This window comes from Mauremys reevesii, linkage group 1, assembly GCF_016161935.1.
Source record: "Mauremys reevesii isolate NIE-2019 linkage group 1, ASM1616193v1, whole genome shotgun sequence".
Lineage (NCBI taxonomy): Eukaryota > Metazoa > Chordata > Testudines > Geoemydidae > Mauremys > Mauremys reevesii.
The window spans coordinates 235621078-235635149 of record NC_052623.1 but is presented as its reverse complement, the minus strand read 5'-3'; the positions used below and the strand labels follow the sequence as shown (position 1 = coordinate 235635149).

The 14072-nt window shown below is 43.8% G+C and overlaps 1 long non-coding RNA gene across 3 annotated transcripts in view; it reads left to right on the top strand.

Annotated features, from left to right (window-relative positions):
* LOC120380473 overlaps window positions 1-14072 on the top strand; it is a 34595-nt gene that overhangs the window by 19603 nt on the left and 920 nt on the right. For 2 of the 3 annotated variants that reach the window (XR_005587774.1, XR_005587775.1), the window contains exons 5-6: window positions 361-469; window positions 7857-7986. This is a non-coding gene — a long non-coding RNA (uncharacterized LOC120380473). The remainder of the gene's footprint in view (window positions 1-360; window positions 470-7856; window positions 7987-14072) is intronic. The other variant, XR_005587778.1, reaches the window with a different exon arrangement.

The window sequence follows — 14072 nt, the reverse complement described above, 5'->3', positions numbered from 1 at the left end:
AGGATCCAGTATTGACCTTAATACATGAAGCAGATGGATAAACATTCCCATTCATTTATATTTTGTGTTGTACATGTAAATAAATTTGTCATGATATTAGTTTCTGAAATAACAGTTTAATGTCTATAATGTCATGGCAACTTCTTGCTTTCCTTTCTCTGGTCAGCATGGCCCAAGCCTGCAAAGACTTAAGCTGGTGTGTAATTTTAATTCATTTGACTTTAGTGAGACTAGTCACATATGTAGAGTTATGCACATGCATAAGTCTTTGCAGGATCCGGTCCTATGGGCTTGATCTACATTTCACTGAAGACTTGAATGAGTTTTGCATCAGGCCCCATTTCCTTTATCTATTTACAGTTTGGCAGCCCTTATGGTAGGAAGTATCAGTAGACAGAGCACTGGACTGGGACTTGTCAGATTTGGGTTCAATTCCAATCTCAGCCACAGATGTCCTGTGTGACCTTGGGTAAGTCACGTAACTCTCTGTGCCTCATTTCTCCATCTGTAAAATGGTGGCAATACTATCCCATACCTCACACTGGTGCTGAAGGCATAAAATCCAGTGACTGTGAGGTGCACAGTACATAGATTTATAATGTAAATCAGAAGATGTCACTAGGTATATTGTGATACATGTATAGGAATTATCTTATTTGTTGGACTATGTGAGCTCGAGCCTGCAAACCTTTACGCAGCTGAGCAGCTTCAGTAATGCTGCTTACATGAGTAAAGGCTACTCGCACGAGGAAGGGATTGCAGGACAAGGCCTTGTATTTATAATTATTGTATTATACTCAAATCTATAAAGATGCTGTGTGAACTAATAAAAACACGAAGTCCAGCAAAATGGGAATTAGTTTTGTAGAGCATGCAGTCCAGCTGTTGGTCAGCATATTTTTTTAAGGCTTGATCCTGCTTCCATTTAAGACACTGGCAACACACTGCCAATGGCAGCAGCAAACTCAGCTCCTTCTAGTCTATCATTCTGCATGTGCTATTATAAAATGTTAATACTCAAAATACAGAATTTTTACTCACCCACACACTGGTCAGAAATAGGCAGCAAACAGCATCAACAAGCCACCAGAGCTGATTCATTCAAGAACAGGGAAACCCCCAAATGGATTTTTTTAAAAGGTATATGTGCCTGATTCTTTAAAGTCATTGCGACAGGCCCTCGAAGCGCAGTCCTGAAGGCCTCCATTACTCCTGCAAAACGCCCATTGATTCCAATGAGCAATTCACCATAGATACTAAGGGCTGGTCAACACCAAAAGTTACACTGGCATAGCTATGTCTCTGAGGAGCGTGAAAAGAGAGAGCCGTATTTAAGCCAACCTAACCCTTGGTATAGACAGTGCTCAGTCAATGAAAAAATTCTTCCACCAACCCACCTACCACCTCTCAGGGAGGTGGATTTACTACGGTGATGGGAGAACCCCTCCAGTCGCTGAAACGTGTTTACACTGAAGTGCTACAGCTGTGCCACTGTAGCATTTTAAGCGCAGACGTAGCCTAAGGCACTTAGCGCCTGACCTAAGGTCTTTTGAACTCATTGCAAAGACTCCCATTTATTTAATGGCTATGGACAGGCCCTAGATCAGTGGTCCCCAACGCAGTGCCCACGGGAACCCGCCAGGGCATCTATCTGCGCCCACGTACTGGCCGGCGGACAAGCATCCACCAAAATGCCACCGAAAAACGGCAACGTCAAGAGGTGTCACCACAGAAATGCCGCTGATTTTCGGCGGCATTTTGGCGGAGATGCCTCTTGACGTTGCCGCTTCTTGGCGGCATTTCAGTGGATGCTTGTCTGCCGGCCACAGTCCTCGGCGCCTCGTCGTCCGGCACCCGCCAGATGAAAAAGGTTGGGGACCACTGCCCTAGATTTACCGTGGAGATAGGCACCTTAGCAATAGATGCATATTTGTAGGCAAGATCTGACCTTAGACTATTGAGGGGTGTATTCACATCTCTTAAGTGATTCTTTGTATTTCCCATAAGGCATTCTGATTTTAGCAATGAAAGCTATAGTTAAGGATGTAACATGCTTTCTGTAAAAACCCATGTTTTCACATGCCTATGGAAAACTTGACAATGGTTAGGCAGCGGGTCCACTGAGCCCACTGCTTGTCATACTGACCAATATTGTCTCATTGTTTCCTTGTCAGTCTGTCAGTATCCATCTGTTGTCTCTTGTCTTAGGCCATGTCTACACTAGCACTTTTGTCAGCAAAACTTTTGTCGCTCAGGAGTGTGAAAAAAACACACCCCTGAGTGACATACGTTTTACCAACATAAGTGCTCGTGTGCACAGCACTCGACACTCTACCACCGACATAGCTACCACCGCTCGTTGAGCTGGTTTTATTATATCGACGGGAGAACTCTCTCCCGTCAGCATAACATGGTTACACAAGCGCTCTTACAGTGGCACAGCGATGGTACAGCTCTGCCACTGTGAGCGTAGACAGGGCACTGGAAGCCATTGGGGCAGGGAGCATCTTTTTGTTCTGTTTGTACACTGGCCTGGGGCTGGAGCTCCTAAAGGCTACAATAAATTATAAATAACAAACAAATCCTCCTATCGTTCTGAAAAATTCCCCCTTTGGGGTGAAACTTTCTAGGCTTGATCTCATCCCAAAGTTGAATGTCGTTTTGGAAAGTCTGAGGGAAATCCATCCTGTTTTAAAATAAGTAGAGGGTGGAAAAAAAAGACTTTTCCTATTGTAAAAAAATCGAGGCCACATTCCTAACACCATTCTCCCTGGGAATACTGCCTGTAGCATAATATTCATGGGATTGCTGAGCAGATGAAAATGTTCTTTTGGAAAACAGGCAAACTTAAAATTAAAACACAATTAAGAGCTAGTGTTTTAAAAAAGAAACTGCAAAAAGACACATGGAAACTGTACACAGCTGGCTCAGGGAAGCTTATGCATATATATTAGAACCCTTCAATAAAATTATGCTCTTTGCACAAATCTAAATTTTTTATTGTGTGTGTTATTCAAAGGGGGCTATTGCTCACAAAATAAATTGCTGACCTATAATAAGGTCTTTATGGGGGCTGGATCACTGGGCCAAGCCGTTTTTAAAGAGTCCCTACTGTATAATCCCATTAGTTAAAGACCTGACATCTCATATCTTTAAGTGTCTTCATGCTTTAACTCCTTTTAAGTATTATGAAAAATCCATCTGCTTATTAAAGCAACAATTTAAAATGAGCAGTTAAGCTGAAAATAGGAGCAAATTTGGATTGCTGATTCCGTTTAGCAGTTTGTTCTATGTACTATTTGTGAGAAGAAATATCACTCCAACAAGAGTATTTTATATTTCAGTTGAATGAAAAAGTGATCCTCAGTCTTCTGATCCTTTTTCCTTCAATGACCCCTCTTCCATTGTGTTCATCAAATAGTGAAGCTACAAAAGGAACAAGAAGAATCTCCTCTATCTTTTCGTTTTCTAAATGCTAGATGACTCTGTAGCAAGCCACTAAAACTAATAATGCTTTGTACCTCTCTAGAGCCTAGCATCTAAAGATCCCAAATCACTCTATAAACTTTGTGCGTGTGATATTTCTGACCACAGCATTCAAAAGTCATCAGTTAGGGCCCCCAGCTTCTTGAAACTAGCCTAATAATCATGATAATTTAAGTTAGCTTCCATTGGGTTCCTTTTTCTTGGCCCTTTGAGATTTTGAGGTACACTTGAGTTACATTTTTCAAGTTTTCCCTTGAAAACTACTTGTAACAACGAGAAATAGAAACCTATTTTTTTTAAATGAAAACTGAGATTACCATATAATCAAATGACTCCAGGAACTGGGGCTTTCAGTAAAACGTCAAATATTGTGAGAAAATCACCAGAGTTGGCAGCACATTGAGTGTAACTCCATTCTCACTGAAGTCAATCAAAAACTCTCCTTGGCTTCAGTAGGATAATTAGGCCAATATGAAGTCCCTAATCCCTTCCTCAAATTAGCCTAAATCCATATTAGACAGCTAAATAAGTGGCCTGATTTTCAATAGTGCTGAGCACCAACAATTTCCTCATATCTAAGAAAATCTTCAACTCCTGTCTTGGAAGAGCTTGATCAGCATCGTAGTGTCTACACTGCAATGTAAGCCCGAGGTTAACAGAGCTTGAGTTAGCAGAGCCTAGGTTTGTTAACCTAGGTCTTGAGCATCTACATTCCCTTGTAACCACAGGTTAGAAATTGTTAAACCCTGGGGCGTCAATGTCTGCACTGCATTCTGTGGGCTGGAGTCCAACCACCCTACCCCAGACCTCCTAGCGCCCTCCCAAATTGCTGTTCTAGCAATTTGTTTATGGTGCAGTGTGGGAAAACTTGAGTGTCCATAGAGGACAAAGAAAATTGGCCTGTGGGATACTTTTGGTGGACTCCCAGAGCACCAGCCCAGTAGGGCTGGGTTTACACTGCAAAGCAATAGAGCTTGAACCCTGGGTCCTGGCTTGACTCAGGCTCTGACCCTTTACCCCTGTGAGGTCTTGGGACCCTGGATCGGAGCCCTGGGTTAGCGCGATTTGTGTGTAGAAGGAAGGGGGTTAGGCTTGAGCCTGAGTTTGAATCCTAGGCTTACATTATAGTATAGACTTACCCTTTAAGGCCCAGCGCCACTGACTGGGGGGACAGTCTGGGGATACCCTGCTTTAATAGGTGCTCTTGGAGGCAGAAAGGCTGGGGAAACACACGCCACAGCAGCTGCTGCTGCACTTCTGGGAAGGATGTAAAGTACATTTTGCCGAGTGGTGCCAACTCAGCTGGTTGGTGCAGCATTGTAGTTCCCTTTGCTCTGTTTGTGGAGGCTAGTCCAGTTGTGGGCACCGACTGGTCTTACGCACTTCTTGAGCTCTCTGGGCTTTGTCTACTCTGCAAGAAGTGTCATGTTATAGTATGTGTTAACTAATACAGAAGACAACGTGACTTAGCACTCAGTGTAGACAAGGACTCAGGAGTTTAAAATTTTGTTAGTTCCTGAGTAACCTCATTTTCAACATGACAGTCCTGGTCTGCACTGAGGGTGATATCCTGTCCCCTGTACTAAGCACTATATAACACTCCCTCCTTTTTTCCATTATGTTTGAAAGCTTTGGGGCTAACATGTAGCAGTACGCGCCTCTGCTCCTGTCTTCTTGCCCTGCAGACACTGCACAGACGCCACTGGTTGTGCATTCACAGTGCCATTTATTCTGAGTTCTCTCCACCAACGCCATTTACAATATCCTCTGTGGTTTTGGCCCTCTCATCAGGACCTGAAGGGAGCAGAGATCTCCCTTCCCTGAGGCCTCTGTGTGACTGGGCTCAGCTAGGTCTATTCATCCCTCTCTCCCCCCCTTGACACTTCCTTCCTGTGCCTCTTTATCAGCTTTGGGCTGATGGGCTAATTAAATCTTTATCCCGCCCAGCTTGCCAGCCTGATTATCTAATTATCTCCATCAACTTTCTCTGGGGAACTAATTGGCATCTAAGTGATCCGAGAGCAGGCTCACCTGTTCACTCCCTGCACTCTGTCATAAAAGGGGCAACATTTTCAAAAGTGCCTAAGTGACATAGGCACCTAAGTCCAGGGCCAGATTAACCTTTTGTGGGTCCTGGCCCTGTCCCCTGTTCCACCCTGAGGCACTGCCCTCCTGTTCCACCCTGAGGCCCTGCCCCTCCACTCCACCCGGAGGCCCCATCCCCACTTGGCCTCTTCCCCCTGAGGCTCTGCCTGCTGCTTGCATGGGGGAGAGAGGGCAGAGAGGAACAAGCAAGCGGCTGGCGGGTGGGTGGGGAGAGGGCAGAGAGGAGTGAGCAGCAAATGTGGAGCAGAGGGCACAGAGGAGCAACCGGGGGACAAGGCAGCAAGCAGGTGGAGAGGAGCATGCAGCAGGCAGAAAGGAGCAAGTGGGGGGCGAGGTGAGGGGGGGAGAGGAGTAAGCGGCAGGCGAGGCCCCAGGCTGGAGCACAGGGGGAGCGGGTGGGCGGGGCCATGGTATGGGCGCCAGGGCTCCTTCTGAGTCTGGCTGGGTGCCATGGTGCCATTAGTACCGTTGTAAGCTGCCCAAGTCCCATTTTCAAAAGTGACTTGCTCCTGGGAGTCTAAGTCACATTGACTTTTAGGCTATGCCTGTGTTGCACACACTAGTGGTGGCGTGTTGGGGACATGTAGATACATGTCGCAGTGAGAAGCAGGTTGTGGCCACACTGCAGTGGGTAACTACATGCAGCAGTGAAAGGAACGGGCAGCGGGGAACTGCTGGAGCTTTTCCCCACTGCCTCCCCCTGCCAGAGAACCGTCACCACCGCCAGGGCCTTTCCCTGTGACGGGAAGAGATTCCAGCAGCGGGAAGACAGTGGGACACTACACTGCTCAAAGTAGCACCATAGATGGGGTAGCTGTGTAGGGTACACAACCAGGTACATACCCACAGGGTCCAGGAGTGTCTTTACTCTGCTTGCCTCAGCAGTACCTCACCAGCTACACTACTCTTTATACCCGTGCTAGGGAGCTTGCACTGTATGTACGCTACACCTCACCATAAGAAAGGTGCAAAGTAGACATGCCCTCAGTGAAACGTAGGCTCCTAGGTGCTTAAGTCATTTTTGAAAATGGGGCTTAGGCTCTTAAGTCACTCAGGGTCTATCTACACTTAAATCAGAGGTGTGATTGCACCAGCTGTAGTCGTACCCAAGCTAGCTTTACTATAGGTAGCTTGGGTACCCATACAGTGAAGCTACAGCAGCACAAACTTCAGCACGGGCTGCACAAGCCCAACCAGGTCTCTGGGCACTTACTTGGGTGGCTAGCCTGCACCGAAATCGGTGCTGCTGCTTCCCTGCTATTGGCATTCCTGCTAGCTAGATTAAAGCTAGCTCTGTGTAGACATACTGAGTAGCACTTTTGAAAATGTTACCCCTAAAAGGTAGAATAAGGAATAGGTTTAGAAAATGACATTTTATAACACACAAATTTGTGCTAAACAGTAATGGTAAGGGTGTTTTTGCAGCTTACAAGTAAAAAAGAAACCCATGCTATGCATTATGTCACATTGTAATCTAGTCTCACCAACTGCCATTAAATTAATGCCATTGCCTAATCTTGTGGCTTCACCCCTAAAAGTGCAACAAAAAAAAATTGAGCTAGACTTCCCCACTGACATTTGGGCCTTACTTCTACACACAGGCAAATACACAATATACACACCCATTTCACTAGCTCTCCTATTGGTCCCTTTGAAGTTTTACAGTGCAATGTTCCTCAAACTACGGTTTACTAAATGGGATCACCAAATAAGTTAGCGCGTGTGTGGGTGGGAGGAGGAGAGGTTGATCCTACAGTCCTTGAGTAGGAAAAACTCCCATGAACTTAACTGGAGTTTTGCCTGTGCAAAGGCTATGAAATAAGGCTTGTTCATCAATACTTTGAGAAACAACTTGTCATAAATCTATCATTTTCTAATTGAAAGACACATCAAAAGCCTACTGTGTGGATGGGAGGGCTGCCATCTTGATTAACATGGTGGGAATTGAACAGGAAATTTCCAGAGCTTTTAGCTCTCTCTCCTCTATATAAACTCACACCCTCTGTGGGTTGGCAGTACAGTGGGGGACTTGTAACAAACTCACCAGAGGGTTACATGGTAGTTTTGGAAGGGAAAGGTGAGAGCAGTTTGCTCAGTGGAACACACACAGTTGTCCACAGCTCTATATGTAGAAACAGAATGACATGGAAAATAGTTTAGTTACTCTCTACAAGGAAGAGAAATCATTGTGCGTGTGTGAAAGGAGTGGGCACAGCCTGTCTTAGGCCCGCGTAACATGCAGCTACATCATCATGTCTTAACAGCCTGCATTTTTGTCCTACATAAATTGCTTGCTGGCTGCCTTCCTGATCATCCTGTATCCCCATACCGGATTCTGGGAAGTTCTAAGGTCATCTCTGTGGAAGAAGATGTTTCTAAGAGACATTTTAAAGGGTAAAGTGGATGCATTCATCTGTGTACTTAGACACTTAAACATATAAGTAGTCTGTCTGACTTGCTATCAATGGGATTACTCACATTCTTAAATTAAGCACATGCTTAAATGCTTTGTTGAATTAGGACCATAATTAGTCCATTTAATTGCAGGGAATTTTTCTGGTGGTAAATATGGTCACTCACTGCTGTGATGTCCTCTGTTCTTCACAGTTACCAAAATCATTTCTTAAAATGCTGCTATTGTTAGACCAATTTTACTCTCTCGTAGCACTGAGATCTTTCCACTTGCATGGAAGGACATTTGATAACACCTTTATTTGTTCTGTTAAAACATAATAGGGATCAGAACAACCCATCTTCATCTATTTCTGTAACTGTGGGGAAACAGCCAAATGGCCATAAACATATATCTTATGTTTGGGTCATGATATGGCATGCATTAAATCTCCTAGGTGACTAATATAACTGTTAGAAATTTGGCAAGACCCACATGAGTCAAGGAGTGCAGGGACATTAAGGAACAAAGTATGCTTTGTCCACTAGATGGCTTTATGTAGTAAACGTAGCCTTGCAGTGCAGAGTGAATTTAGGAAATGTTGCTGCAATTATTTTCAGCTTCCTATGGAGTAAATAAGAGGAACAGAGTTTGAGACTCGTTTTAGTTTGCTCTGCCTCTCCAAAATACGGTTTGGATTGATTACACACTGCACCATGCCACGTAGTTAAGACAGATGTTATCAGAGAGGCACACAACAACTGTATGTTTCCCAATTAGCACATCTACAGATTCATCCTCAAAAACTTGTGACTACAGCCTCCACCGGGCTCTGCACAAAGGGGTGGGCATCCACTTCCTGCTTCCACTGCAACATTTGAATCCCCAACCCTTCCTATCTGTTCCAACAGACAAAATAGATGTCCACGTCATGTTCCCCTCCTCCCTTGATTACTGCCCTTTTCTCTACTCTGATTCCCATATTGCCGTGCTGTTGTGCAATCAAACTAAAGCTGTTAGAATTACCTTCCCCACAGGACTACATCACACAGTAGAGAAAACCCAGAGTCTGCTGGCATCTTCTCTACACTAGTGCTCCCACTGGTGTTAGCAGTGATGGGAATTTTTTCAGAAAAACCTAGAGGAGGAGAAGGCCGCAAAGACAGGAACTGGCTTGGGAGACTGAGACAGAGAATACAGACAGGATAGATTACAACAGCATCAGTACTGTGCTTACTCTATGAGCTATTTCTTGTTGTTAGTTAAAGATGTTATCCCTTAACTTGCTTCAGTGATCATTGTTGAACTGCAGACACCATCCTCTAGTTTTATCAATATCTGTCTTTTAAGCCCTATAGGACAGAAAGTGTCTTTTATTTTCATCTTGGCCCCACCCAAGGGCATCATTTTTTAACAAATAATAAAGACAATAACTGTGGAGAAAAACAACCCAAAGTACCTCCAACACAATGCCTGGGGAAACCTGTTGGAGAGTCACTGGGTCTGCTAGGCCAGCAGGCCATGAAGAGGGAAAACTGAGAGGATAAGAAAATTGTTTGGAAGCTTTGTATCGGTTTTCATCACAGAGGACAGTGGGGTTGTATTTACTTGAGAATTAACCTTTATAAGGCTAATCCTACAGTCTCCACTCCCACTGGGATGTCAACGCACCACATCCCTAGCTAGTTTCATTTGTTTCAGTGGGGTTATGCCAGTTTACAGCAGCTGAGGATCTGGCACAATGGGATTATTGTCTGAGTAGACAGAGTACGGACTGGAGGGTTTGGCCCTGTTGAGACAGAGGTACTGAACAAAGTGTTGATGGAACATCTCGAGAAATTAAACAGCAATAAATCAGCACCACTGGATGGCATTTATCCAAGAGTTCTCAAGGAGCTAAAGAACAAAGTAGCTGAGATACTGAAAAAGACATGCACTCTGTCACTGAAAAAAGCTACTGTCCTGGAGGATGGCCGACATTCAAGCCTATCTTTTAAAGACAATGGGCTTGGCTACACTTGAGAGTTGCAGCGCTGGTGGAGGCTTTCCAGCACTGCAACTTTGTAACTGTCCACACCTGCAAGGCACATCCAGCGCTGCATCTCCCTGGCTGCAGCGCTGGCTGAACACCTGGTCTGCTTGGGGTATAACTAGTGCAGCGCTGGTGATGCAGTGCTGCTCGTCAGGTGTGGCCACACACCAGTGCTGTTATTGGCCTCCAGGGTATTAGGTGATATCCCAGAATGCTTTTAACTAATTACTCTCTTTGTTTTGTTATGCAGCCTCTCTTTGTTTTGTTGTGAATGCGGGGCTCCAGGGCTCCGGGAGCTGCTTATCTAAAAAACAAACACAAGCTCCTGTTTGCTGTGATCAATCTGTAACTCAGTGAACAATCAAATGAGATAAACCCTGTGAATGAGGCAGGCAGGGGGATGAGTGTTTGCTTGACGAGAGAAACAGTGGGGGCGGGGCGGAGAAAGGGAGTCCGTTGGAACAGCTGCTTATCTGGTCTGCAGGCTGTTTGCAGTTAAGCGTAAGGGGTCGGGAAAATTTTCTGATTTTGCAAGGCAGGGAGCTGATACACAGTGTCGGCTCCAAAACTCTCTCTCTCTCTCTCCCCCGCTCCCTGTCACACTACACCCCACCCCCCTCTTTTGAAAAGCACGTTGCTGCCACTTGAACGCTGGGATAGCTGCCCATAATGCATCACTCCCAACAGCGCTGCAAATGCTGCAAATGTGGCCACACTGCAGCGCAGGTAGCTGTGAGTGTGGCCACACACCAGCACTTTCCCTACACAGCTGTACGACCAGCGCTGTAACTCAAAGCGCTGCAACTCTCAAATGTAGCCAAGCCAAATGACAGAGAACAAATACATAGTGCTAAGTCTGGTTCTAGGGAAGATCAGTGACTTTTAGGCCTCAGTCCTGCATGTGTTCTATGAAAGCAGTCCTAATGCGTGGGAACCTCTGTGGCACAACTTGCAGGACTGCCTTGCTATGGTATGAAGGAAAATAGTAGAGCAAGTAATTGCAGATATAGTCAAAAAGCACCCAGATGAATATAATGGGATAGGGAAAAACAACAAATATTTGTAAGGGTGAATCACCCTTTAACCTGCTCGATCTCTTTACCAATTCATCTGTTAATTTGTTCAAAGGAGACCTGGTGAACTACATTTACTGACAGTTTGAAACAACTTTTAATAAGTACCCTCAAAAACATCGGTTATGGATTCTTGGTATATCCGTAGGGTGAGAGATAAAAGCTTTTGACAGATTAAAATGGAGGGAAAATATAGGCAGCGAAGAGCAGCAAAAATGACAATGGTCAGCTAATTTATCCATTCACAATGTCACAGTACCTCTAATAAATGACCAACAGATTTCGGACATCTGATACGACTTTGTGTGTGTCAATGGTGTACAGTACTGCTCCTGTATTGTCATAGGACTCCAGCATTTAGCCCCTGCAGCATAGCTGTGATCTAGTACTTATGGTCCTTACTAGTACTTATTGTAGTTATAGAGCACTGCTTTTGGCTTGTTCTTCCCATTCTACTTGGCCCTGGTCTTCTTGCACCTACTGTCTTATCACTGATGGTTTCAGGAAGATGAAACAGGCACACAAGTTTCATACAACTATTGAGAGTGCTGGCGATTTCTCTGTAGCGTGCTGTTTTTCAATAAGATAATGAGCAATTAGCTAGATTTTTACAAACAGATGATCCTTCTTATGAAGAACAGAAGGTTTTTGCATTATTTGAGCAAGACTTTCTGCTAAAACTCTGATAGCTGGATGTTACGGTGGTAACCTCACCCAGGTACCAGGATTTCTAAATCTGTCAAAGTGAAGCAATATGGGGCCTGGCTTTCAGCTAAACTATATGCCACCGTTTGATTGTCTAATGACCTAAAGAAGCATAATTGTGTTTATTTCGTGTTGGGAAGCTCTAGAGAGATATAAATTGCTGTATGTTTGAACTTAACTGCATGGGTAATAGTGAAACACTCTACCCTCAGAACTTTGATTTTTTTAACTTATGTTTTTTTTGCAAACATATCAAAGACACTTGCCCTTTATAATGTAAGCTGGGCCCATTCAAACAATATGTGTTTTAATTAGAGATATGTGGAGAAAGGTAATTTCATTTCATGGAGGATTTTGATATTTCAAAATTTGGTTTCATTCTGCTTCAGAATGAAAACCCAATTTTTTTAAATTTCTGTGAAAGGGAATTGTGCCCCAGTTCTGGGGTAGTCTACCTGGCAGGCTGTTCCAGAACCATGGGGTCCTGAACTCCAAGGCAGTGTAATGTTTTACTAAAGAGCTCTTTAGTGCCTGGCACAAAAGGTACCTATGTACTTTAATCAACTCATCCCTCAGTTTTCTTTCTGATAAACCAAACAGATTGTGCTCTTGAAGTCTCTCACTGTAAGGCATTTTTTCTGCACCTCTAATCATTTCTGTGGCTCTTTTCTGAACCTGCTACAATTTTTCAACAGCCCTTTTAAAATGTGGACACCAGAATGGGACACAGTATTGCAGTATTGATCTCACCAATGCCATACCCCGAGGTAAAAATTACCTCTTTACTTCAACTCAGTACTAGAGCTGGTTGGAATTCCTCCAATACAATGAAGGTTCATCAGAAACTTCTGATTCACTGAAACAAAATGTTTCACTGAATCTATTACAGAGTCGACAAAACTTTTGTCAAAACACTGGCATGTTTCCACTGCCAGTGTTCCAGGATCGACAGCTTGGTGGCAAGGACTCTGCCAGGCATAGAAGTTGGTAGACTTCCTACTCCACAGCAGCTGATGTTTTAATTCTGAAAACCCAGAATTTCTTATGAACTGAAAATCACAAGTGTCAGCCAGCTCTACTCCTTTGTTTGTATGTTGAAGAATCCCCTGTCGCCACAAGGTCACTCTGGTTGTGCATGTTGAGTTGCTTGTCCACTATGACTCCTAAATCCTTTTCAAAATCAATACTGTCCAGGACACAGTCCCCTATTCTGTAGGTATGACCTGCTTTCCTTGTTCTGAGATGTATACCATTGCATTTGGGTGTATTAACGAGCATTATGTTTGAGTGAGCCCACGTTTCCTGTCCTCATCATTATTTACCACTCACTCCACCAATGTTTGTGTCATCTGCACATTTTATCAGCAGTGATTTTATATTTACTCCCAGATCATTGATGAAAATGTTGAATAGCATTGGGCCTGCTTCCAATCCCCAAAGAACCCCGCTAGAAACTCCCTCATTTGATAATGATACTCCCTTGACAACTACTTTTTGAGATCTGTCAGTTAGCCAGTTCTTAGTTCATTTGACACGTGCTCTATCGATATTGCGTAATGTTAATATTTTAATCTGAATGTTGTCCAGGACTAAGTCTAATGCCTTGCAAAAGTCTAAGTATAGTACGTCTGTGTAGTTACTTTTATCAACTAAACTTGTAATCTCAACAAAGAACGAAATGAGGTTTGTTTGACATGGCCTATTTTCCATAAAGCCATGTTGACCGGCATTAATTATATCCCTATCCTTTAATTCTTTATTAATTGACTCCCTGATCCGCTTTTCCATTATTTTGCCCAGCACTAATGTGAGGCTAACTGGTAGTTACCCGAGTCATTTCACTTGACCTTTTTGAATACTGGCATAACATTAGCACTCTTTCCATCTTCTGGCATTCCCCTAGTACTCCAAGACTTATTAAAAATGAACATTAGTAGGCCAGAGATGTCCTGAGCAAACTGTTTTAGGATTCTTGGGTAAAAAGTTATCCAGGGCTGCTGATTTTAAAATGTTTATCCTTACTAGACGTTATCTAACATCTACGCCTAGACAGTATTTCATCATCCTCATATGATGTGAGTAGATCATCCTGCTTCTTGCCAAACATAGAACAGAAATATTTAGTGAACACTTCTGCATTTTCTGCATCATTATTAACAATGTTACCATCTGTCTATATAACAGGCCTATACCAGTGCTAGGATTTCATTACTTTAAAAATTTCCATTAACTAGGCTGAGGCAGGACTGGGCCTCTAAAGAAAAGTTATAGCACAGCC